Below are 24022 nucleotides of genomic sequence, written 5' to 3' on the forward strand. Positions count from 1 at the left end.
TCTGCTGCATAGGGTTGGGGCACGGGCCTGGGAGTCACAGGCTTCGCTGCCATTTGTCTGCTGCATAGGGATCCGCCAAGCTAGCTCTCTTCCTCCCTTCAAGGCCCTACTGAGAGCTCACCTCCTCCAGGAGGCCTTCCCAGACTGAGCCCCTTCCTTCCTCTCCCCCTCGTCCTCCTCTCCACCCCCCCATCTTACCTCCTTCCCTTCCCCACAGCACCTGGATGTATTTATATATGTTTGTACATATTTATTACTCTATTTATTTATTTATTTTACTTGTACATACTGTCTCCCCCTCTCCATCCCCCCATCTTACCTCCTTCTCTTCCCCACAGCACCTGTATATATGTATATTTGTTTGTAGATATTACTCTATTCATTTATTTATTTATTTTACTTGTACATATCGATTCTACTTATTTTATTTTGTTAGTATGTTTGGTTTTATTCTCTGCCTCCCCCCCCTTTTAGACTGTGAGCCCACTGTTGGGTAGGGACTGTCTTTATATGTTGCCAACCTGTACTTCCCAAGCGCTTAGTACAGTGCTCTGCACACAGTAAGTGCTCAATAAATACGATTGATTGATTGATTGATAGGGCACGGGCCTGGGAGTCACAAGCTTTGCTGCCATTTGTCTGCTGCACAGGGATCCGCCAAGCTAGCTCTCTTCCTCCCTGCAAGGCCCTACTGAGAGCTCACCTCCTCCAGGAGGCCTTCCCAGACTGAGCCCCTTCCTTCCTCTCCCCCTCATCCCCCTCTCCATCCCCCCATCTTACCTCCTTCTTTTCCCCACAGCACCTGTACATATGTATATATGTTTGTACATATTTATTACTCTATTTATTTATTTTACTTGTACATATATATTCCATTTATTTTATTTTGTTAGTATGTTTGGTTTTGTTCTCTTTGTCCCCCTTTTAGACTGTGAGCCCACTGTTGGGTAGGGACTGTCTCTATATGTTGCCGACTTGTACTTCCCAAGCCCTTAGTACAGTGCTCTGCACACAGTAAGCTCTCAATAAATACGATTGATGATGATGATGATTCTGAGCCCTAGGGGCTCAGAATCCAATAATCTGATGATAATAAATGTGGTATTCATTAAGCACTTACTATGTGCCAAGCACTGGAGTAGACACAATACAATCAGAACAGATACAGCCCCTGTCCTACATGAGACTCACAGTGCAAGGGGGAGGGAGAACAGGTAGTTCATCCAAGCGCTTAGTACAGTGCTCTGCACACAGTAAGCGCTCAATAAATATGATTGAATGACCTCATTTTACAGATGAAGAATCTGAGGCACAGAGAAGCTGAGTGATTTGCCCAAGGTCCCACAGCAGGGGAGCCGGGATTAGAAACCAGGTCCTCTGACTCTCAGGCCCATGAGAGACCTCCCTGCTGCGTCTCAGGCCTGGAGGAAAGGAGTACAGGCACAGGGAAAGAATAACGGGCTAAATTCAGTAAAAGCAACAGTTCGACAGAAACAACAATGGGAATAGGTCAACATCCTTGTGGGTTGGTCTTTTCGGTGAATCCCTGTTTCCCCAGCCCATTCCCACAGTGCCCTGCGATGGAGCCATCATTCCCAGGTTCTTTCCCTCTGGACCCTAAGATGGAGCCTGAACATTTTGCTCCTAGAACTTCTTGCCCCTTGCTTAATAATAATAATAATTATAATGATGGCATCTATTAAGCATTTACTATGTGCAAAGCACTGTTCTAATTGCTGGGGAGGTTACAAGGTGATCAGGTTGTCCCACGTGGGGCTCACAGCCTTAATCCCCATTTTACAGATGAGGTAACTGAGGCACCCAGAAGTGAAGTGACTTGCCCAAAGTCACATAGCTGACAACTGGCAGAGCCGGAATTCGATCCCATGACCTCTGACTCCAAAGCCCGTGCTCTTTTCACTGAGCCACGCTGCTTCTCTAACCAACTCTCTCTTCTTTGTCCAAATCCTCCTAATCTTCATGCTTCTGCTGATGTCACCACGTGAGTGATTGACCTCTTATGTGGATGAGCTTTCCCTATGGAAGGGGGTACTGGGGGAAGCACTTCCTGTCCTAGAAATTTCTGAGTCTTTCCCCCCATATCTGAATCTAACCCCCCACGGATTAGTTTAGCTTGACTGTTACAGAGGGTCACACCATTCAAATGATCTTAAATTTGAAATTTTGGGGGTTGTCAGAGGGTGAAATTTGTCTGTGTACCGATGGAAGTTACCCTGAAAACTTGGAGCTGGAGGGTGTATCCTGAAGCCGTATCTGTAAATATTTGGATCCCATTTAAGTTTTTCCCCTTTGGCCTTAAAGCTAAACTTCTTTCAGAAGCAATGTGGCCTAGTGGAAAGGGTGTGGGGCTGGGAGTCTGAGGATGTGGGTTCTAATCCCAGCTCTGCTGCTTGTCTGCTGGATGACCTTGGGCAAGTCACTTAACACCTCTGCGCCTCAGTTTCTTCCTCTGTAAAATGGCGATTCGACACCTGTTTTCCCTCCTTCTTAGACTGAGATCCCCATGTGGGACAGGGACTGAATCCAACCCAATGAACTTGTACCTATTCCCCAATAATCCTGATAGTTGAGCTCTATAACTGAATGTCTATGAAGCCTCTCTCAAACACTGGGAGCACTGGTGACAAGGTAGAGTCTTCTAGAAGCAGAAAGATGCCACCCAAGAAAAGAAGGTGTCTAAAAATCAACCAATCAATCAATGGTATTTATGGAGTGCTTACTACGTGCAGAGCACTGTACTAAGCACTTGGGAGAGTATGATACAACAGAATTAGCAGACACATTCCCTGCCCATAACAAGCGTACAGTCTAGAGGGGGAGACAGACATTAACATGAATAAAAGAGTGAAGATATTCAAGGGCCTTACTGTTCTGAGCAGGAAAAAAAAAGCATTCATGAGTTCCTCTTACGATTTAATTCAGAGAAGCGTACCAGATATTAAAAGGAATGCATTTCAAATAAAAAAGAGAGTGGGACAGAGCCGTGTCCTACCTGATTAACCTGTACCTATCCCTGTTCTTAGACAAGTGCTTGGCACATAGTAAGCACTTAATGAATACTACAATAAAGAAAACAAAATGTGGTTTCTTGGTTACGTCATTCCCAGGATAAACACACAAATTTCAAAAATGTAAATAACAATGATTTTTCAAGAAAATGCTAGTTATATTGGACCCAAATGTATATTTTGCACCAACAAAATATTTTTGTAAATGGGATATTTTATTTCCTCAAAGCCCTCTAAAATCAATTATGTAACATTTAGTAATAATAATAATGATGGCATTTATTAAGCGCTTACTATGTGCAAAGCACTGTTCTAAGCTCTGGGGAGGTTACAAGGTGATCAGGTTGTCCCACGGGTGGCTCACAGTCTTAATCCCCATTTTACAGCTGAGGTAACTGAGATGCAGAGAAGTTAGTTACGCTGCATTGATTAAGTTACACCTAACAAGAATACTAGCTTCTTTTCAAGGAGAGCTTGCTGTATCCAGGACACTAATTTGGAAATCAGGTGTTTCATTCACAATACAATTTTAAAAGCATACTTCCCTTTTCACGAAGAAGGGCAGTCTCAAAGTACAATTAAAGGGCATTTACACGACTGTCCAAAATTCATTAAAGAATGATTTACAACCTAAGTGAAAATGGTTTGCTCTTTCCTCGCCTTCTAATTTTAAGAACTGCAAATCATGAATAATAAAAAAGGATGTTCAACTTTTCAACAAACCCAGATGGGTACCAATGTCATTGAGGATTCTGATAATCACCTTGATTCCTGCCACAGACGTGTAAGCCTGAATGATGCAGCCTGTGCAGGGTTTGGAATATAGAAGCTTTCGACGGTAAAGAAAAGTTTCCATAATTATTTTTGCTTAACATTAACTTTTGTTTAGAAATTATACAGGCCCAAGCCTGTATCGTTCAATAAATGGCACCAACAACATTTAATAGAAACTATACATCAAAAAAGCAAAACTTGTGGTATTTACTTAGCCAGATATTAATCTCTTTACATTTGGTAAAATGTATGACTGGAGAAATATGTGTTCTTGAACAAGTCACAAGTCCAACGAGAAACGAAAGTACAAATCTTTTTTAGCCTAGATCTGACTCATTCATTCATTCGATCGCATTTAGTGAGCCCATACTGTGTGCGGAGCACTGTACTAAGCGCTTGGGAAGTACAATTCAGCAGTAAAGAGAGACAATCCCTGCCCACACCGGGCTTAAGCTGAGTCTCACTCTCCCACTGGCATAAGAAGTCCAGGACCTGCAATAAGTAAACAGGAATTAGCAGGACGCTGGAAGTTTTCCTTTATCAATCGGTGGTATTTATTGAGTACTGGCTGTGTGCAGAACACTGTACTGAGCACTTGGAAGAGGACAATACAACAAAGTTGATGGACATTATCCCTGTCCTCAAGGGGCTTACAATCTAAGGGGGGAGACAGATACTTAAACAAATTACAGAGAGGGAAAATGGCAGAGGAAAGATAGGTACGTAAGTGTTTAAAGGATACAGACTCAAGTCCATAGGTGCTACAGAAGGAAGCGCAAATAGAGAGATTAGTCAGGGAAGGCCTTTGGGAGGAGATGTGATTTTAGTAGGGATTTGAAGATGGGGAGAGCAAGTGGTCTGTCAAATATGAAGGAGGAGGGAATTCCAGGCCAGAGGGAGGATGTGGGCCAGGGGTCAGCGGCCAGAGAGACGAAATCGAGGAACAGGGAGTAGATTGGCACTAGAAAAGTGAAGTCATCGTGCTCAGTTGCAGTAGTAAAATCAGCTAGGTAAGATAGGAGGGGGCACGGTGATTGAGTTTCTGTTTAATGTAGAGATGGGTGGGTGACCATTGGAGGTATTTGAGGAGTGTGGCGACGTGTGCAGAAAGTTTCTTTCGAAAAATGACCCGGGCAACAGAACGAAGTAAGGACTGCAGTGGGGAGAGACAGAAAGCAGGGAGGTCAGTCAGCGAGGAGGCTAATGCTGTAATCGAGGCAGGATTTATTGGGGCAAAAACAAACCCCCATTAAAAAGTTACTTTATAAAACCAGTATTACATTTACATATTTAAACAAAATGCCCTTTCTCTTTACTCCACTAGGTTTCTCTGTCATTCTCCCATTGCCCACCATTCATTCAATCGTATTTATTGAGCACTTACTGTGTGCACAGCACTGTACTAAGCGCTTGGGAAGTACAAGTTGGCATTGTTGTCCCTACCCAACAATGGGCTCACAGTCTACAATGGGGAGACAGACAACAAAACAAAACATGTGGTCAGGTGTCAAGTCATCAGAATAAATAGAAGTAAAGCTAGATGCACATCATTGACAAAATAAATAGAACAGTAAATATGTACAAGTAAAACAGAGTAATAAATCCCCCATCTCATCACCTCTTGCCCAGCCCCCCCGTCTCACCAGCCCGTAACCTTTGGCATTATCCTCAACTCATCCCTCTCATTCAACTCACATACAGTGTGCTCTGCACAGTAAGCGCTCAGTAAATACGATTGAATGAATGAATATTCAATCTGTCACCAAATCCTGTCAGTTCTACCTTCATGACACTGCTAAAGTCTGCCCTTTCCTCTCCATCCAAACTGCTACCATATTATTCCAAGCACTTATCCTATCCAGCCTTAACATCAGCCTCGTTGCTGGCCTCCCTGCCTCCTGTCTCTCCCCACTCCAGTCCACACAGCATTCTGCTGTCCAGGTCATTTTTCTATAAAACCGCTCAGTCTATTTTTCCCCACTCCTCAAGAACCTCTAACGGTTGCCCATCCACTTCCACATCAAATAGGAACTCCTTATCACTGGTTTTGAGGCACTCGATCACCTTGCCCCCTCCTACCTTACCTCTAATTTCCTAGTACAACCCAGCCCGCACAATTTGCTCCTTTTGTACCTACTCACTGTACCGTAATCTTGTCCATTTCACCCCTGACCCCTCTCCCATGTCCTGCCTCTGGCCTGGTGCTCCCTCCCCCATCTCATCTGACAGAGCATCACTCTCTGCACTTTCAAAGCCTTCTTAATATCCCATCTCCTCCAAGAGGCCTTCTCTAAGCCCTCATTTCCTCTACTCCCTCATTTCCTCTACTCCCTCTCCCTTCTGCACTGCCCTTGGATTTATACTCTTTATTCACCTCAGCTCTACAGCACTTATGTACATATCTATAAATTAATTATTTACATTCATGTCTGTCTCGTCCTCTAGCCTGTAAGCTTGTTGTGGGCAGCGAACATGTCTTCCAACTCTGTTCCATCATACTCTCCCAAGTGCTCGATACAGTAATCTGCAGACGGCAAGCGCTCAATAAATACCATTGATTGACTGCTTTTTTCAACAACAGTTCAACATTAACCTATGCCACAGAACATTAATTGCACTTCTTGCACTTCTGATTCTTAAACCATTTTCATTTAATATGCAACACCTTAAGCCCAGATGGGAGTGGCCGACAACGCTGTCCAGATTGTGTTCCTAAAAAATTGTTCTGCACGTTTCCCCTTCATACCAAATAGAAACCCCAAACCGTCGGCTTTAAGGAGCTCAATCAGCTTAATATACACCGTAATAATAATGATCATTGCTTATCTATTGTCTTCTCCCACTACACCCCAGCTCACAATCTTCATTCCTCTCATGGTACCCTACTTACTGTGCCTTCCTCTAATTTCTTCTGCCGCTGACCCCTGGAAAGGTGAGGCTCTGTTCACTTTGGGAGATGAAGATAAAGATGTAGTCTCCTGTTGGGAATGACGGGCGAGCCTTCATCTCGGGACTTCGGGACCGAGAACCTGCATAGAGGAATTGATTAGACGCTCTGCACACAAAAAGTGCTCAATAAATACCATTGTTTTGAATGATCATGCCCACCATGAACCCATTGGAGATGGAGGCAAAAATCCAGTAGGCTGGTAGGAGTGCAACACCATGAAACGTGTAAAGCTTTTTCTATGGTATTTTTGTTCCCTCATCCTAAATCGTTCCAAATTGTCTTGGGATACAATACATAGGATACAATACAATGCCCACCCACATGCAAACCCTGCTTCTCCCACATGTGCGATGAGGTATATGAGGTCCCGAGAGCTGTCCTCGATCTCATCTATCTCGCAAATGACCCCTCGCCCGTGTCCTGCCCAATGAGTGGGCAGACATGTTTGTTGCCCACAATGAGCTTACAGTCCAATAAAACACTCTCCAGTTCAGAGAAAATACCCAAAAGGTGAAATGACGATAGGGAGGGGAATATAGAAAGAGGGGTAGGGTTATTTTGACCACCCTTTAACTGCTTTTTATTATTAATTGTGAGATTTTTCCAATAGCCTCTCAAAGTAAATGGATTTAGGCAGTCTCTTGGGGTAAATTTTAGCAACTGTGTGGCCCTAGTATTTCTCTAGGGGAAACTCTGTCACCAATATTTATTGGGCACTCAAAGAGTTCACACAGGAGTTTCCATTTTTGATCCTTTGGAAGACTTCTCTCAAGACTCATCACAGGACCTTTCCCTACCAGTAACTTCCAGCTGGGGTCAAGTCCCCGCTGGCGCATAAACCTTAATGATAATAACAGTGGTATTTGGTAAGCACTTACTATGTGCCAGGCACTGTACTAAGCGCTGGGGTGGATACAAGCAAATTGGGTTGGACACCGTCCCTGGCCCACGTGGGGTTCACAGCAGCACGGTGTAGGGAACAGAGCATGGGCCTGGGAATCAGAGGGTCATGGCTTCTAATCCTGCCTCTGCCACTTGTCTGCTGTGACCTTGGGCAAGTCACTTCACTTCCCTGTGCCTCAGTTCCCTCATCTATAAAATGGGAATTGAGACTGGGAGCCCCACGTGGGACAGGGACGGTGTCCAACCCAATTTGCTTGTATCCACCCCAGCGCTTACTACAGTGCCTGGCACATAGTAAGTGCTTACCAAATACCATTTATTATTATTATTCCCACACCGCCACACCGCTCCCAGCCAAAAGACAAGCCATTTGTCCTGTGGCCAATAGGGATCCAATGGCATTCAGGATAATAATTACCGAGATATTTGTGAAGTGCTTACCATGTGCCAGGCACTGTGCTGAGCGCTGGGGTGGATAGTCTGCCCACGAGGCCGGGGAATCAGTATATCAAGATCGTGCCTGTCCGCTGGCAGCATTCGCTCCCGTGGCTCCGTGGAAAGAGTCAGAAGGTCGTGGGTTCTAGTCCCGACTCCGCCACTCGTCTGCTGTGTGACTTTGGACAAGTCACTTCACTTCTCTGGGCCTCAGTTCCCTCATCTGGAAAATGGGGATGAGGACTGCGAGCCCCACATGGGACAACCTGGTTCCCTTGTATCTACCGCAGCGCTCAGACCAGTGCTTGGCACATAGTAAGCGCTTCACAAATACCATTATTATTATTATTATTATTCAGCCCCCACCACAGCGTGGCTCAGCCGTCAGAGTCCGGGCTTGGAAGTCAGACGTCGTGGGTTCTAATCCTGGCTCTGCCGCTCATCTGCTGTGCGACCTTGGGCAAGTCACTTGACTTCTCTGGGCCTCAGTTCCCTCATCTGGAAAATGGGGACTAAAACTGCGGGACAACCCGATTCCCTTGTATTTCCCCCCAACGCTGAGAACAGTGCTTGGCCCATAGTAAGCTCTTAACAAATACCAACATTATTATTAACTAATCAATCAATCGTATTTATTGAGCGCTTACTGTGTGCAGAGCACTGTACTAAGCGCTTGGGAAGTACAAGTTGGTGACATATAGAGACAATCCCTACCCAACAGTGGGCTCACAGTCTAGAAGGGGGAGACAGAGAACAAAACCGAACATATTAATAAAAATAAATAGAATAGATATGTACAAGTAAAATAAACTACACGTGGGATTGTCCCTATCTGGTGCCAACTTGCACTTTCCAAGCGCTTAGTCCAGTGCTCTGCCCCCCGTGAGCGCTCAATAAATACTCCAGGAGGCCTTCCCTGACTGAGCCCCTTCCTTCCTCTCCCCCTCGTCCCCCTCTCCATCCCCATCTTACCTCCTTCTCTTCCCCACAGCACCTGTATATATATATATATATGTTTGTACATATTTATTACTCTATTTATTTATTTCTTCATTTTACTCATACCTATCTATTCTATTGATTTCATTTTGTTAGTATGTTTGGTTTTGTTCTCCGTCTCCCCCTTTTAGACTGTGAGCCCACTGTTGGGTAGGGACTGTCTCTAGATGTTGCCAACTTGGGCTTCCCAAGCGCTTAGTCCAGTGCTCTGCACACAGGAAGAGCTCAATAAATACGATTGATGGCGATGATGACTGTCTCTATATGTTGCCAACTTGGACTTCCCAAGCGCTTAGTCCAGTGCTCTGCATACAGTAAGCGCTCAATAAATACGATTGATGATGATGATGACTGTCTCTATATGTTGCCAACTTGGACTTCCCAAGCGCTTAGTCCAGTGCTCTGCACACAGTAAGCGCTCAATAAATACGATTGATTGATTGATTGACTGACTGAATGAATGAATGAGTACACGTGCACCACCTACAGCCCGCCGCCACGTGCGATCAGTAAACGTCCGCGAGGAAGGGGGCGGGGCGACAGAGCGCGCGTGCGCCCGCCGCCGCCGCGGGGGCTGCTGGGAATTGTAGTCCCACGGAGCCGGCCGGGGCCTCCCCCACCGGATCTTGGCCGTTCCGACCCGCAGCCCTCTTCGGCGGCGAACGCCCCTAGCTCTGAGAAGAGGGGCGGCGGGGGAGGGGCTCCTTCGGCCCGCCAACATCCCCGGTTGGGATCACCGGCTTGGGGCGGGTGAGCGCGGCAGGACGCATGCGCGCGGGCCATGCTGCCGGAAGTTCGAACGCGGGGGGGGGGGGCGGTCACGTGGTTTCGGAGCACTTCCTCCTTCCCCCCTCTTCCCGTTTTCCCTGCCGGTTCCCGTTTGGTGCTTCCCGGTCGCGGCCGCGGCAGTGAGTATGTTCCGGCCCGTGCCATCCTCTCCCTTCCGTCGCCGCCCCCTTCTTCCGCCCTGGTGTCGCCTCAGTCTGTCAGCGCCCTCGGTGCGGGGCTTATTTGGGGGCCGGCGGGGGGGGGGGGGGGCGGCGACCTTCCCTGAGGGGAAGAGTGAAAGGGGGGGAGGCCTGTGGGTCTTATGGGGTGGGGGGGAGAGCACAAGAGGCCCGGCATCGCTCTTAAAATATCAATATTCCTGTCACACCAGGTTAGGGGAATATAAGGGAGCCCTGCTGCAAGTTGGGGGGACGGATGTTAACCATCCCTCGCTTGCTAAGCTTTTAGACGGTAATAACAATGTTAATGGTGTTAAGCTCAGTGCTTGGCACAGAGTAAGCGCTTAACACACTTATTTTATTCTTAAGTCAGATTGGACATTGCATTTGATTTCTGTTTCCTTCTTTCCTGTCCCCCTCGTCCCCCTCTCCATCCCCCCATCTTACCTCCTTCCCTTCCCCACAGCACCTGTATGTATGTATATATGGTTGTACATATTTATTACTCTATTTATTTATTTATTTTGCTTGTACATTTCTAGCCTACTTATTTTATTTTGTTGATATGTTTGGTTCTGTTCTGTCTCCCCCTTTTAGACTGTGAACCCACTGTTGGGCAGGGACTGTCTCTATGTGATGCCAATTTGTACTTCCCAAGCGCTTAGTACAGTGCTCTGCACATAGTAAGCGCTCAATAAATACGATTGATTGATTGATTGATTGTTTCCTCCGGGACTGCTGAGTACCATTTCAAAAGCTTCAGAAGAACCGAAATATAATCATTACCCAATAAGGCAGTTATTTCCCCCCCGCATCTTACCTCCTTCCCTTCCCCACAGCACCTGTATATATGTAGATGTGTTTGTACATATTTATTACTCTATTTATTTGTTTATCTTGTACATATCTATTCTATTTATTTTATTTTGTTAGTATGTTTGGTTTTGTTCTCTGTGTCCCCCTTCTAGACTGTGAGCCTGCTGTTGGGTAGGGACCATCTCTATGTGTTGCCGACTTGTACTTCCCAAGCGCTTAGTACGGTGCTCTGCACACAGTAAGCGCTCAATAAATACGATTGATTGATTGATTAAGGGCTTACTCTGTGCCAAACACTGTTCTAATTGCCGATAATAATTAGGATGGTATTTGTTAAGCGCTTACTATGTGCCAAGCGCGGTGTGTCAGGCCCGACTCCTTTTTTTTTTAATGGTATTTGTTAAGCGCTTACTATGTGCCAAGCGTGGTGTGTCAGTTAGGCCCGACTCCTTTTCTTTTTTTTTTCAAATGGTATTTGTTAAGCGCTTACTATGTGCCAAGCCCTGTTCTAAGCCCTGGGGGGATACAAGGTGATCAGGTTGTCCCATGTGGGGCTCACAGTCTTCATCCCCATTCTACAGATGAGGGGACTGAGGCCCAGAGAAGTGAAGTGACTTGCCCAGAGGCACCCAGCTGACAATTGGGAAGCAGCGTGGCTCAGTGGAAAGAGCCCGGGCTTTGGAGCCAGAGGTCATGGGTTCAAATCCCGGCTCCGCCACATGCCTGTTGTGTGACCTTGGGCAAATCACTTCACTTCTCTGAGCTTCAGTTGCCTCATCTGTAAAATGGGGATTAAGACTGTGAGCCCCCCGTGGGACGACCTGATCACCTTGTATCCACCCCAGCGGTTAGAACAGTGCTTTGCACATAGTAAACGCTTAATAAATGCCATAAAAAAAATTTGGTGAAGCTGGGATTTGAACCCATGACCTCTGACTCCAAAGCCCAGGCTCTTTCCACTGAGCCACGACTTCTGCGGTTGGGCTTGTCACAGGCACTAGGTGCTTTCCAAAGGTCCTCAGTAGACCCCCCCCCCCCACCAGATCCAAGGCATTTGAGCAAAATGTACTGACCGTTCAGTCGATCGTACGTATTAAGCGCTTACCGAGTGCACAGCGCTGTACTAAGCGTTTGGAAAAGGACACTACAGCAGTAAACAGTGACAGTCCCCGCCCATAATGAGCTCACTGTCTATAGGGTGCTGCTAGGTATCAAGCAATTTTTCTCGTGGGGACGTGGCTCCCTTCCCCATGCATCTACTACATTATTTTAAAAAACAAAACAAAGCCAGCAAATCCGCAGGACTGTTTACCTTACTTTGGAGGCTCAGCTTTTGGTCAACTGATATGAAATTAGCCGGATTATTTGGCAAACTTTTGCTTTTCTGGAGGCAATTCATGGCATCGGGAATTTAGGGGGAAGTCGGGAAAGGGGCAGGAAATCAAGGGTGTCTGTGGGAGGAACAAAAATAAGGAGTTGGAAAATAAGAAATGGGGTGCCAGATCGTGTTTCCCCAAAAAGGATAGGATCTGTTTGTTTCCTATCTTCCTAGGGTGCTTCCTTTTGCTGTTATTGGTCGAAAGTGGCGGTTTCACTTGTCCAGGTTCTACTACTTGCAAATGACATTGGGATTGCCTCTATTTGTTGCTGCATTGTGCGTTCCAAGCGCTTAGTACAGTGCTCTGAGCACAGTAAGCGCTCAGTAAATACAATTGAATGAATGAAAGGACATTGAATGCTAGCGTTACTGCTAGTGTTAGTAGAGAAGATGTAGGGTAATACACGATGTGGCTTCTTCATTTGCACTCTTACTAATAAAATTTATGATCCTGTTTAAGGTTCGCTGGTTTGCAATGAGATTTGGTTGAAAACATTATCATCATAACTTAAGCGTGACAATAATTTCTCTTGTTTTCATAGGAAACCAGAAATCCAGAGGTAGATTATAGCAAGTCGTCCTCCTAGGGTCTTCCTGCCATGCAGTAATGACCCCGTCTTGAGGTGAGGAATGTGTCGAGTTTTTCTTTTTAAAGTAGTATTTATTGAGTGCCCATGGAATGCAGTTCACTGTAGTAAGCACCTGGGGAGTACGAAAAAAGCAAGTGTCACATTGTCTAACTACCAGGAGCTTTTACTCTAATGGGGGTGATGTATTCAGAACAGTAATTCAAGTTAAAAAATGAATAAATGTATATATGTAAGGGCAGAGGATGGGTACAAGTAGGTACATAGATGCTAGAGATGACTGATGGGTTTAGGACTTGGGATTTAACTGGGGAAGGCTTGTTGGAGGATATGGGCTTTCGGGTGGGTTTTGAATATGGGAAGGGTTGTATTCCGATGGATTTGGCAGGGAGTTACAAGCTGGGGAACGGTCTGTGAGGTGGGGGGGAGTTGAGGGTGAGGTACGTTTGAAAGATGAGCTTGTGAGGACTCAGTTGTATTGAGCGCTTATTGTGTACAAAGCACTATACTAAGTGCTTGGGAGGGTGCTACATGGCAGAGTTACAGACTTCCACAACAGTCTAGAGGTGGTTGTTGTTGCCTTGTGCTTTTGAGTCGTTTCCGACCCATAGAGACTCCATGGACACATCTCTCCCGGAGCGCCCCACTTCCATCTGCAGTCGTTCTGATTGTGTATCCGTAGAATTTTATCGGTAAAAATACAGAAGTGGTTTACCATCACCTACTTCCGTGCAGTAAACTTGAGTCCCCACCCTCGACTCTCTCCCATGCCGCCGCTGTCCAGCACGGATGAGTTTTGACTTGTAGCAGATTTTCTTCCACTCGCTAGTCACTTCCCTCTCAGGGTCGCACCTGGAGAGTCTCCAGTACTCTTAACGGCCTCGACTACGGGAGGGAGAGTCGATCAAAACTCACCCGTGCTGGGCAACAATGACATGGGAGAGAGCCGAGGGCGGAGACTCAAGTTTGCTGTGTGGAAGTAGGCAATGGTCAACCACTTCCGTATTTTTACCAAGGAAAACTGTATGAATACACCACCAAAACGATTGCAGATGAAGGTGGGGCATTCATTCATTCAATCATTATTTATTGAGCGCTTACTGTGTGCAGAGCACTGTACTAAGCGCCTGGGAAGTACAAGTTGGCAACATATAGAGATGGTCCCTACCCAGCAACAGGCTCACAGTCTAGAAGAGGGACACAGACAACAAAACAAAACATGTAGACAGGTGTCAAAGTTGTCAGAACAAATAGAATTAAAGCTATATGCACATCATTAGCAAAATAAATAGGATAGTAAATATGTACAAGTGAAATAGAGTAATATTTACTCCATTAAATTGGCGTTGTGGGAGAGATGTGGCCATGGCGTCACTCTGGGTTGGAGACGACTCAACGGCATAAGACAAGACAAGCTAGCCACTGCCCAAGCTAGGAATGGAACAGGTATGCCCCTGCTTGACTCTCCCTCCCATAGAGAACTGAAAACTCTCCAGGTCCCATCCTGAGAGGGGCTAGAGAGGGAGGCAGACTTTAATATAAATAAATAAATTACGGATGTATACGGAAGTGCTGTGGGGCTGAGGGAGGAGTGAATAAAGGGTGCAAATCCAAGTGCGAGGGTGACACGGAACGGAGTGGGAAAAGAAGAAATGAGGGCTTAGTTGGGGAAGGCTTCTTGGAGGAGATGGGCTTTGAAGGTGGGGAGAGTGATCATCTGTTGGGTGTGAAGAGGGAGGGTGTTCCAGGCCAGAGTTGAGTGAGAAGAGTGAAGAGAGCATTGTGGGATAGTAGGTAAAGAGGAGATATTTAAGGTGGGGCAAGTTGGTGGGGAGCCTTGACGCTAACTGGGAGAAATTTGTGCTTGATGCCGGGGGGATATGGGCAGCCAGTGAAGGGTTTTGAGCAGAGATGTGTGCTGAGCGGTGCCTCAGGAAGATGGTCCAAACAGTAGCATGAAGTATAGGATAGAGCGAGGAGAGCCTTGAAGCAAGGAGCCCTTCCAGTCCCCTCTTCAACTCTCCCATCCTTCCCAGCAGTATCTCTAGAGGAGATCTTCTCCCTCCCCTTGAAAGCCACCCCCTCCACCTGAACATCTGACCCCATTCCTTCACACCTCTCGCCCCCTCCCTCCTTCCCTTCCTAACAGCCATCTTTAACTGTTCGCTCTCCAATGGCTTCTTCCCCACTGCTTTCAAACATGCTCATGTCTCCCCCATCGTTAAAAAAAAAACCCCTCCTTTGACCCCACGGCTCCCTCCAATTATCACCCCATCTCCCTCTACCGTTCCCCTCTGACCTCCTTGAGTGAGTTATCTACACACTCTGACTCAAATTCCTCTCCTCCGATTCCCCTCTTCAGTCTGGCTTCCTTCCCCTTCACGTCACAGAAATCGCCCTCTCAAAGGTCACCAGTGATCTTCTTGCCAAATCCAACAGCCTGTACTCCATCCTAATCCTCCTCGACCTCTCAACTGCCTTTAACACTGTGGACCACTCCCTTCTCTTGGAAACATTATCCAACCTTGGCTTTACTGACTCTGTCCTCTCCCGGTTCTCCTCTTATCTCTCTGGCTGTTCGTTCTCATTCTCCTTTGTGGGCTTCTCCTCCTCTGCCTCCCATCCCCTAACTGTGGGAGCCCCAAATGGTTCAGTTCTGGGTCTCCTTCTATTCTCCATCTACACCCACTCCCTTGGGGAACTCACTCACTGTCATAATAATAATAATGGCATTTATTAAGCGCTTACTATGTGCAAAGCACTGTTCTAAGCGCTGGGGAGTTTACAAGGTGATCAGGTTGTCCCATGTGGAGCTCACAGTCTTAATCCCCATTTTACCGAAGAGGTAACTGAGGCACAGAGAAGCTAAGTGACTTGCCCAAAGTCACACAACTGACAAGTGGTGGAGCTGGGATTTGAACCGATGACCTCTGACTCCAAAGCCCATGATCTTTCCACTGAGCCACGCTGTCATGGCTTCAAACTACCACCTCTATGCATATGATACCCAAATCTACATCTCCAGCCTTGATCTCTGTCCAGTCCCGCATCTTCTCCTGCCTTCAAGCCATCTCTACTTGGATGTCTTCCTGTCACCTCAAACTTAACATGTCTAAAACTGAGCGCCTTATCTTCCCACCCAAATCCTCTCCTCCCCCTGACTTTCCCATCACTGTAGACGGCACCACCATCCTTCCTGTCTCTCAAGCCTGTAACCGTGGCGTTATCCTCGACTCCTCTCTGTCATTCAACCCACATATTCATCCATCACTAAATCCTGTCGGTCCCACCTTCACGAGATCGCTAAAATCCTCCCTTTCCTCTCCATCCAGACTGCTGCTACGTTAATACAATCACTCACTCTATCCCATCTGGATTACTGCATCAGCCTCCTTGCTGACCTCCTAGCCTCCTGTCTCTCCCCACTCCAGTCCATACTTCACTCTGCTGTCCGGATCATTTTTCTACTGAAATGTTCAGGCCTAAATAATGATGATGGCATTTATTAAGCGCTTACTATGTGCAAAGCACTGTTCTAAGCGCTGGGGAGGTTGCAAGGTGATCAGGTTGTCCCACGGGGGGCTCACAGTCTTAATCCCCATTTTACAGATGAGGTAACTAAGGCACAGAGAAGCTAAGTGAATTGCCCAATGTCACACAGCTGACAGTTGGCAGAGCTGGGATTTGAACCCATGACCTCTGACTCCAAAGCCCGTGCTCTTTCTACTGAGCCCCGCTGCTTCCCTGGCCATGGTTCCCCACTCCTTAAGAAGCCCCAATGGTTGCCCATTCACCTCCACATCAAACAAAATATCCTCACCTTTGGCTTTAAGGCACTCAATCACCTTGCTACCTCACCTCACTACTCTCCTACTACAACCCAGCTGGCACACTTTGCTCCTCTAATGCTAACCTTCTCACTTTACCTTGATCTCGTCTTACTTGCCACTGACCCCTCACCCACACCCTGCCTCTGGCCTGGAATGCCCTCTCTCCTCGAATCTGACAATTACTCTCTCCCTTTTCAAAGCCTTACTGAAGGCACATTTCCTCCTAGGGGCCTTCCCTGGCTAAGTCCCTCCTTTCCTCTTCTCCCTCTCCCTTCTGCATATCGCCTTGTCTTGCTCCCTTCATTCATCCCCCACCTCCCAGCCCCACAGCACTGTAATTTATTATTCATATTAATGTTAATATCTGTACTTTATGCCTATCAATGTCGGTCGCCCCCTCTAGACTGTAAACGCGTTATGAGCAGGGAATGTCTGTTTACTGTTTGATTGTACTCTCTCAAATGCTTAGTACAGCACGCAGTAAGCACTCAATAAATATGATGGAATGAATTGAATGAAGGTTGGATTGTGATTATTATTATGTTATTTACGCGCTTACTATGTGCCACGCACTGTTCTAAACCCTGGGGTAGATACAAGGTAATCAGGTTGTCCCACGTGGGGCTCACTGTCTTTAATCCCCGTTTTACAGATGAGGTAACTGAGGGACAGAGAAGTAAAGTGGCTTTCCCAGGGCCACACAGCAGGTGAGTGGCGGAGCTGGGATTAGAACCCAGCTCATTCTGACCCCCCCCAAGTCCATGCTCTATCCACTAGGCCACACTTGTTTATAATCTCATATGTTCACTTTGCTCTGCTAATACCAACCTGCTTTTTGTACCTTGATCTCCTCTGTATCGCTGCTGACACCTTGTCCGCATCCTCCCTCTGGCCTGGAGCTCCCTCTCCCTTCCTATCTGACAGACCACCCCTCTCCACACCTTCAAAGCCTTATTAAAATCCCATCTCCTCCAAGAGACCTTCCCCAAGCCCTCATTTCCTCTACTTTCTCTCCCTTCTGCTCTGCCCTTGCAGTTGGATTTGGACCTCTTATTCGCCACACCCTCAGCCCCACAGCACTTATGTCCATAACTATAACTTATATTAATGTCTGTCCCCCCCCCTAGAAATTACCTTCATTGTGCACAGGGAATGTGCCTGCCAACTCTGTTACACCGTATTCTCCCAAGCATTTAGTACAGTGCTCTGCACACAGTAAGTGCTCGATGCGTGGCTTAGTGGATAGAGCATGGGCCTAGGAATCAGAAGGGCAAGGGTTCTAATCCTGGCTCCACCACGTGTCTGCTGTGTGGTCTTTGGCAAGTCACTTCACTTCTCTGGGCCTCAGTTACCTGATCTGTAAAATGGGGATTAAGACTGAGCCCCATGTGGTACAGGGACTGTAGCCAGGCTGATTTGATTGTAAGCACCCCAGTGCTTAGTACAGTGCCTGGCACATAGTAAGCACTTAACAAATACCATAAATATGATTTGATGGAGACTTTTGATCTCTGCTCCTTTTAGGGGGAGGGGTAGGAGCATCCTGTCTCCAGGGGCTGGGGAGAGGAGTTAGGAGCACATGACTTGGGACCCTGAATTTCCAGTTAGCATAGCATGGTCTCTGGGGGAACAGCAGGAGGGGGTTCTGAGCAGCTTTTGCTCTCTGTTTCTTTAGATGTGGTGATGGGAGAGACGAGTGATTTGGGAGCTCAGAGCCTGACTTCTCCCATGACTACTGCCATCAGCCTTATTCCAGAACCTGCTAATGAAAACCCGCCCTACTCTGAACTGTGGGGAGCCTGGCAGTGTGGTGTAGTGATGATCAGTGGTATAGCTTTGATGGCAAAATGATCTGGACTGTGTTAGCACTGTTATGTTGCCGTCAATTTGATTAATCTGCTGCATCGGCTTTTCTGTCTTATTTGGGAGACTTATAGTGAAGCAGGACACTGAACAGTTTCCAGGATATCCTTGGTCCCAGTGAAGTCTAGGTGTCGGAAGTGGAGATGCCCTGGGGGCCGTCCTCCGTTTTCCATATTTGGCCATCCCATGCTCCGGATTCAATCAATCAATCAATGGTATTTATTGAGCGCTTACTGTGTGCAGAGCACTGTACTAAGCGCTTGGGAAGTACAAGTTGGCAACATATAGAGACAGTCCCTACCCAACAGTGGGCTCACAGTCTAAAAGGGGGAGACAGAGAATAAACCCAAACATACTAACAAAATAAAATAAATAGAATAGATATGTACAAGTAAAATAAATAGAGTAATAAATATGTGCAAACATGTATACATATATACAGGTGACTAATAATAATAATGTTGGTATTTAGCACTTACTATGTGCAAAGCGCTGTTCTAAGCGCTGGGGTAGATACAAGGTAATCAGGTTGTCCCACGTGGGGCTCACATTCTTAATCCCCATTTTACAGATGAGGGAACTGAGGCCCAGAGAAGTTAAGTGACTTGCCCAAAGTCACACAGCTGACAAGTGGCGGAGCCGGGATTTGAACCCACGACCTCTGACTACAAAGCCCAGGCTCTTTCCACTGAGCCATGCTGCAGTTTTGACAGTATTTTTTTTTTTTTTTTTTTTTGTGTGTGTGTGTGTGTGTGTGTGTGTGTTTTCCCCCAGCCCTTTGGCTTCACTTCTGGGCTCACTGAAAGAACCAAAGGACTTTGTCTAGGGTGACATGTTATTCAAAGAATTACCTAATTTGGATCCAAACTGGACTTCACGTGCCCATTTCTCTCTCCCCCATGCCCGGCCCCCACCAACTTCCTGGAGGATCCATCTATGCAGAATTTTTGTCTAATTTCCTCTTGAAATAGAGCTGAGAGTGTTTTGTATTCCTTTAGGGGCTGGGGGAGGTACCGAATGAACAAATACCGTTGAAGTCTTGAACTGCTTAGTTACCTGTATTTTCCCTGAGAATAAGACAGCCTTTCTGTAATGCATGAGTGTAACTTGTTTTAACGAGCAAATAAACAATTCCTGCCTCTTAAATTTTCTAGAACTCTTGGTTTTATGCAGTTTTAGATAGTATCTGAACCTTCTAAAAGGCAAATATTTTTACTTTGAACTCATGTCACTGCCCAGACTAGTTGATTGGGCTCACAAGGAAGGGATAGTAATAATAATAATAATGGTATTTGATAAGCGCTTACTATATGCCAAGCATTGTTCTAAGCGCTGGGATAGCTACAAGGGAGTCAGATTGTCCCACGTGGGGCTCACAGTCTTTAATTCCCATTTTACAGATGAGGTAACTGAGACACAGAAAAGTTAAGTAACTTGCCCAAAGTCACACAGCTGACAAGTGGCGGAGCTGGGTTTAGAACCCACGACCTCTGACTCCTAAACCCGGGCTCTTTCCACTGAGCCACGAAACAGAAACTCCTTACAATCAACTGTAAAGGACTCAATCACCTTGCCCCCTCCTACCTCACCTCACTGCTCTCCTCCTACAATCCTGCCCACACCCTTCGATCCTCTAATTTCGAGCTACTCAACATTCGTCTATCTCGCTACTGACCTCTTGCCCACATCCTGCCTCTGGACCAGAACATCCTCCCTCTTCTTGTCTGACAGACAATTCCTCTCCCCACCTTCAAAGCCTTATTGAAAGCACATCTCCAAAAGCCCATCCCTGATTAAGCCCTCACTTCCTTTTCTCCCGCTACTTTCTGCATCACCCTGATTTGCTGCCTTTATTCACCCTTCCCTCAGCCTCACGGCTCCTAGGTGCATATCCATAATGTATTGATATTAATTTCTGTCTCCCCCTCTAGGCTGTAAGCTCGCGGTGGGCAAGGAATGTGTTTGCCAGCTCTGTTATATTGTACTCTCCCAAGTGCTTAGTATAGTGCTCTGCGCACAGTAAGCGCTCAGTAAATACGATTGATTGATTCATCCCCATTTCATGGGAGCTACTGAAAATCCTGAACCACAGCACTTGCTTGCTAAATGTCTTTTAACTGTAGGTGACAAGTCAAAATTAGACTACCCGTTACTCTGGTACATATTTATGAACTATGGAATGACTTGGGAAATCCCGGGACTGTTCATAAATCTCTGAAGGGTGTCAGAAGACCAGCAACCATCTCAGAAGCTTATCCAAGGATTTCTTCTGGGTGGGTTTTCTAGAGTTTCTCATTGCCTCAGGGAGCCCAGGTGAAATCAGTCAATCAATCAATTGATCAGTCATATTTATTGAGCGCTTACTGTGTGCAGAGCACCGTACTAAGCGCTTGGGAAGTACAAGTTGGCAACATATATAGACAGTCCCTACCCAACAGTGGTCTCCTCTGTATTTTCCTTTCTCCTTCCTTTCCTTGCCCCCATTTCAATCCCAGATTGATTGATCGATCAATCAGTGGTATTTATCAGGTGCTTACTGCATGCAAAACATACGACACTCTTGGGGGAATACAGTATAACAGAGTCGATAAACCTGATCCTTCCCATTAAGGAATTTATAATCTAGTGGGGGAGATGGACATTCAAATAAATGACAGATGGGGAAGCAGCCGAGTATAAGGGTATGTAAGTAAGTGCTGTGGGTTTGGGGATGGGGTGACCATCAAAGTGTATCGAGGACACAGAAGGGAGGGCAAATAGGGTGGGGAAATCAGAGGTTAGTCAGGGAAGGCTTCTTGGAGGAGCTGTGGGAATGTAATAATAATTCAGGTACTTGTTAAGCACTTACTATGTGCCAAGCACTGTTCTAAGTGCTGAGGTAGAGACAAGTTCATCAGGTTGGAAGTTAATCACACTCTTTATCCCCATTTGAAACGGAAGAACCATTAGAAAGGTTAGATTATGGCAGAGGACAGGGCGTTCTGGAGAAAGTATATCCATGGAGTTGCTCTGAATGGGAAACGATTCGACGGCACTTAATAATAATAGTAACTGAAGAGAAGTGAAGTGAGTTGTCCAAGGTCACACAGCAGACATGTGGCGGAGCAGGGATTAGAACCCAGGTCCTTCTGACTCCTAGGCCTGTGTTCTACCCACTAAGCCACACTGCTTCTCAACGTATCTACCAACTCTGTTGCGTTGTACTCTCCCAAATGCTTAGTACAGTGCTATGCACACAGTAAGCATTCAGTAAATAGCATTGATTAATTGATATAATTTAGGGCCTTAAAGGTGGGGAGAACGGCAGTCTGTTGGGCATGAAGGAGGAGGGTGTTCCGGGCTAGAGGAAGGATAGTCAAGAGAGATTCATTCAATCATATTCATTGAGCACTTACTGCATGCAGAGCACTGTCCTAAGTGCTTGGGAAGTACAAGTTGGCAACATATAGAGACGGTCCCTACCCAACAACGGGTTCACAGTCTAGAAGAGAGATGAGATGGAGGTGTCATCAGAACCTCTTGGAGAAGGGAGGCTCTGGAACATTTCCCTCCTTCTCCTCATTATTCTAGACTGACAGCTGATCTGGCGTGGAATTGCCTCTTCCAAAATTGCTGGGGGTGACTGTAAAACTCCCTCCAGCTTCGGAGTGGAAGGCAGTAGGGCTCATCAGCTCAGTTTCACTGGTGATTGGTTACCCTTGCCTCAGTGTCTCTGTTGGGTGACACCAATCTGAGCTGGAGGGTATAATTTAACACCATTCATTCAATCGTATTTATTGAGCGCTTACTGTGTGCAGAGCACTGTACTAAGCGCTTGGGAAGTACACCTCCATATTCACATGTAGAATCCTCCTCCATCCTTGGGTTCACTTGACTACTTTAGCACCCAAAACTCTTGGCAGGATACACTGTGGTGTGGCCCTTTCCAATTAATTAAGCGATATACATTTCTTCATCCCTAACTCTCTCATCTACCCTCCACCTGAGAGTTTGCAGCACCAGGTAAATCATTTCCGATGAGGGCGTTTGCCATGTCGAATTGAAATCAGTGTAGTTTTTTGGTAGCTGGAAAATTTAGCTAATGATGTGAGAGAAGGAATTGTTTTTTAAAACAGCATAGGTCCCCAGCTTACCTAGTAGAAAATTAATGGGCGCTGTATACATTTATCAAGAAGAGTTGAAGGTCTTTTGGGTAAATGATATACATTTTATACCCTTTCATGAAGTGGTTTTTTTTTAAGTAAATTAAATACATCTGAATGTTATTAAAGAAGTAAAACAAACCTAGATAGCCTTAGGCAAACCTTAGAGCACTGTATATGTAAACGAAATAAACTGAATGCAAGTTCTTTGTGAGCACAGGGTGGTTTATTTTTCAGCTTTCAAGTATGGAAGGTGCAAAATCCTCTTAATCAAAGGCCCCTGGGGACCAAAATGCTAAATATGTTTCTACATTTCAGAAACAAAGATAAAACCCTTGCATCCTAGATAGCAGTGTTAGCAGGCTTTTAAAAAATCATGTTTCTGTAGTTTACTTTTTGCGTAAATGTCCTGGTATGCCTATAGCTACAGTCTTAATCCATTTCCTTTTGGACTGCTCCAAGAGGAATTCAGACTTGTAGGTTATTTGGCCCTTAATTTTTTTTTCTTGTGATTAGTAATCTGTTATTATGAATCCCATTGGATTTTGGATAAAGGACAACTTTGTCTTCCCCCAGTATTTTTTTGCATTAAAGGAAGAGGGAAAGAATTTGTCCTCTTGGATTTGAAGTCAAATTCAAACAAAAGCTGACAAAAATAGATTTGGACCTCCGCAGAGAAATTGTGTGGTGATAATATTGTAGAGACATTAAAATGAAGAATTTATCATTCTTGAGCAACTATTATAGAAGGAAAGATCCAAATTTGTCCCATTCCCTTAAGGGGAAGAAAAAGAGCAATAGTGCAATGAATCAGTAGACTTTGGTCACTTAGTTCCCGGAAGGCAGATTATTCACCTTGTTAAAATCAATATGAATTGGTTTTGAGTTGAGGAGAGAATCCAGAAAAGCAAATCATCCTCATGTCTCTAGAAGTGGTCTCTCTGACTCCAGGTTGGGGTATGTTGAGTGGATCACACCTGGAGAGGCTTGCATGCCCTCAAACTGGATACGTGAGGGAAAGCGAGTGCAGTTTCCAGAGCTGTCATTTTTCTACAAATTCCAACTGCAATAATAATAGTACTTTCTAAGTGCTTACTATGTGCCACGCACTGTTCTAAGCACTGGGGTAGATACGATGCTTAGTACAGTGCTCTGCACACAGTAAGCACTCAATAAATACGATTGAATGAATACAAGGTAATCAGGTTGGACCCATTCCCTGTCCCACATGGGGCTCACAGTCTTCATCCCCATTTTACAGTTGAGGTAATGAGGCACAGAGACGTGTAGTGACTTGCCCGAGGTAACACAGCAGGCAAGTGGTGGAGCCGGGATTAGAACCCAGGTCCTTCTGACTTCCAGTAAGCGC

The 24022-nt window shown here is 45.9% G+C and overlaps 1 protein-coding gene across 2 annotated transcripts in view; it reads left to right on the forward strand.

Moving 5' to 3' along the window:
- The first annotated feature begins 9913 nt into the window (after positions 1 to 9913).
- The window catches only part of ZCCHC7 (zinc finger CCHC-type containing 7), a 206699-nt gene continuing 192590 nt past the window's right edge, over positions 9914 to 24022 (forward strand). For both annotated transcript variants that reach the window (XM_038769645.1, XM_038769646.1), the window contains exons 1-2: positions 9914 to 9998; positions 12774 to 12854. The gene's annotated coding sequence lies outside the window, so the exon portion shown is untranslated. The remainder of the gene's footprint in view (positions 9999 to 12773; positions 12855 to 24022) is intronic.

This window comes from Tachyglossus aculeatus, chromosome X4, assembly GCF_015852505.1.
Source record: "Tachyglossus aculeatus isolate mTacAcu1 chromosome X4, mTacAcu1.pri, whole genome shotgun sequence".
In the NCBI taxonomy this organism is placed as follows: Eukaryota; Metazoa; Chordata; class Mammalia; order Monotremata; family Tachyglossidae; genus Tachyglossus; species Tachyglossus aculeatus.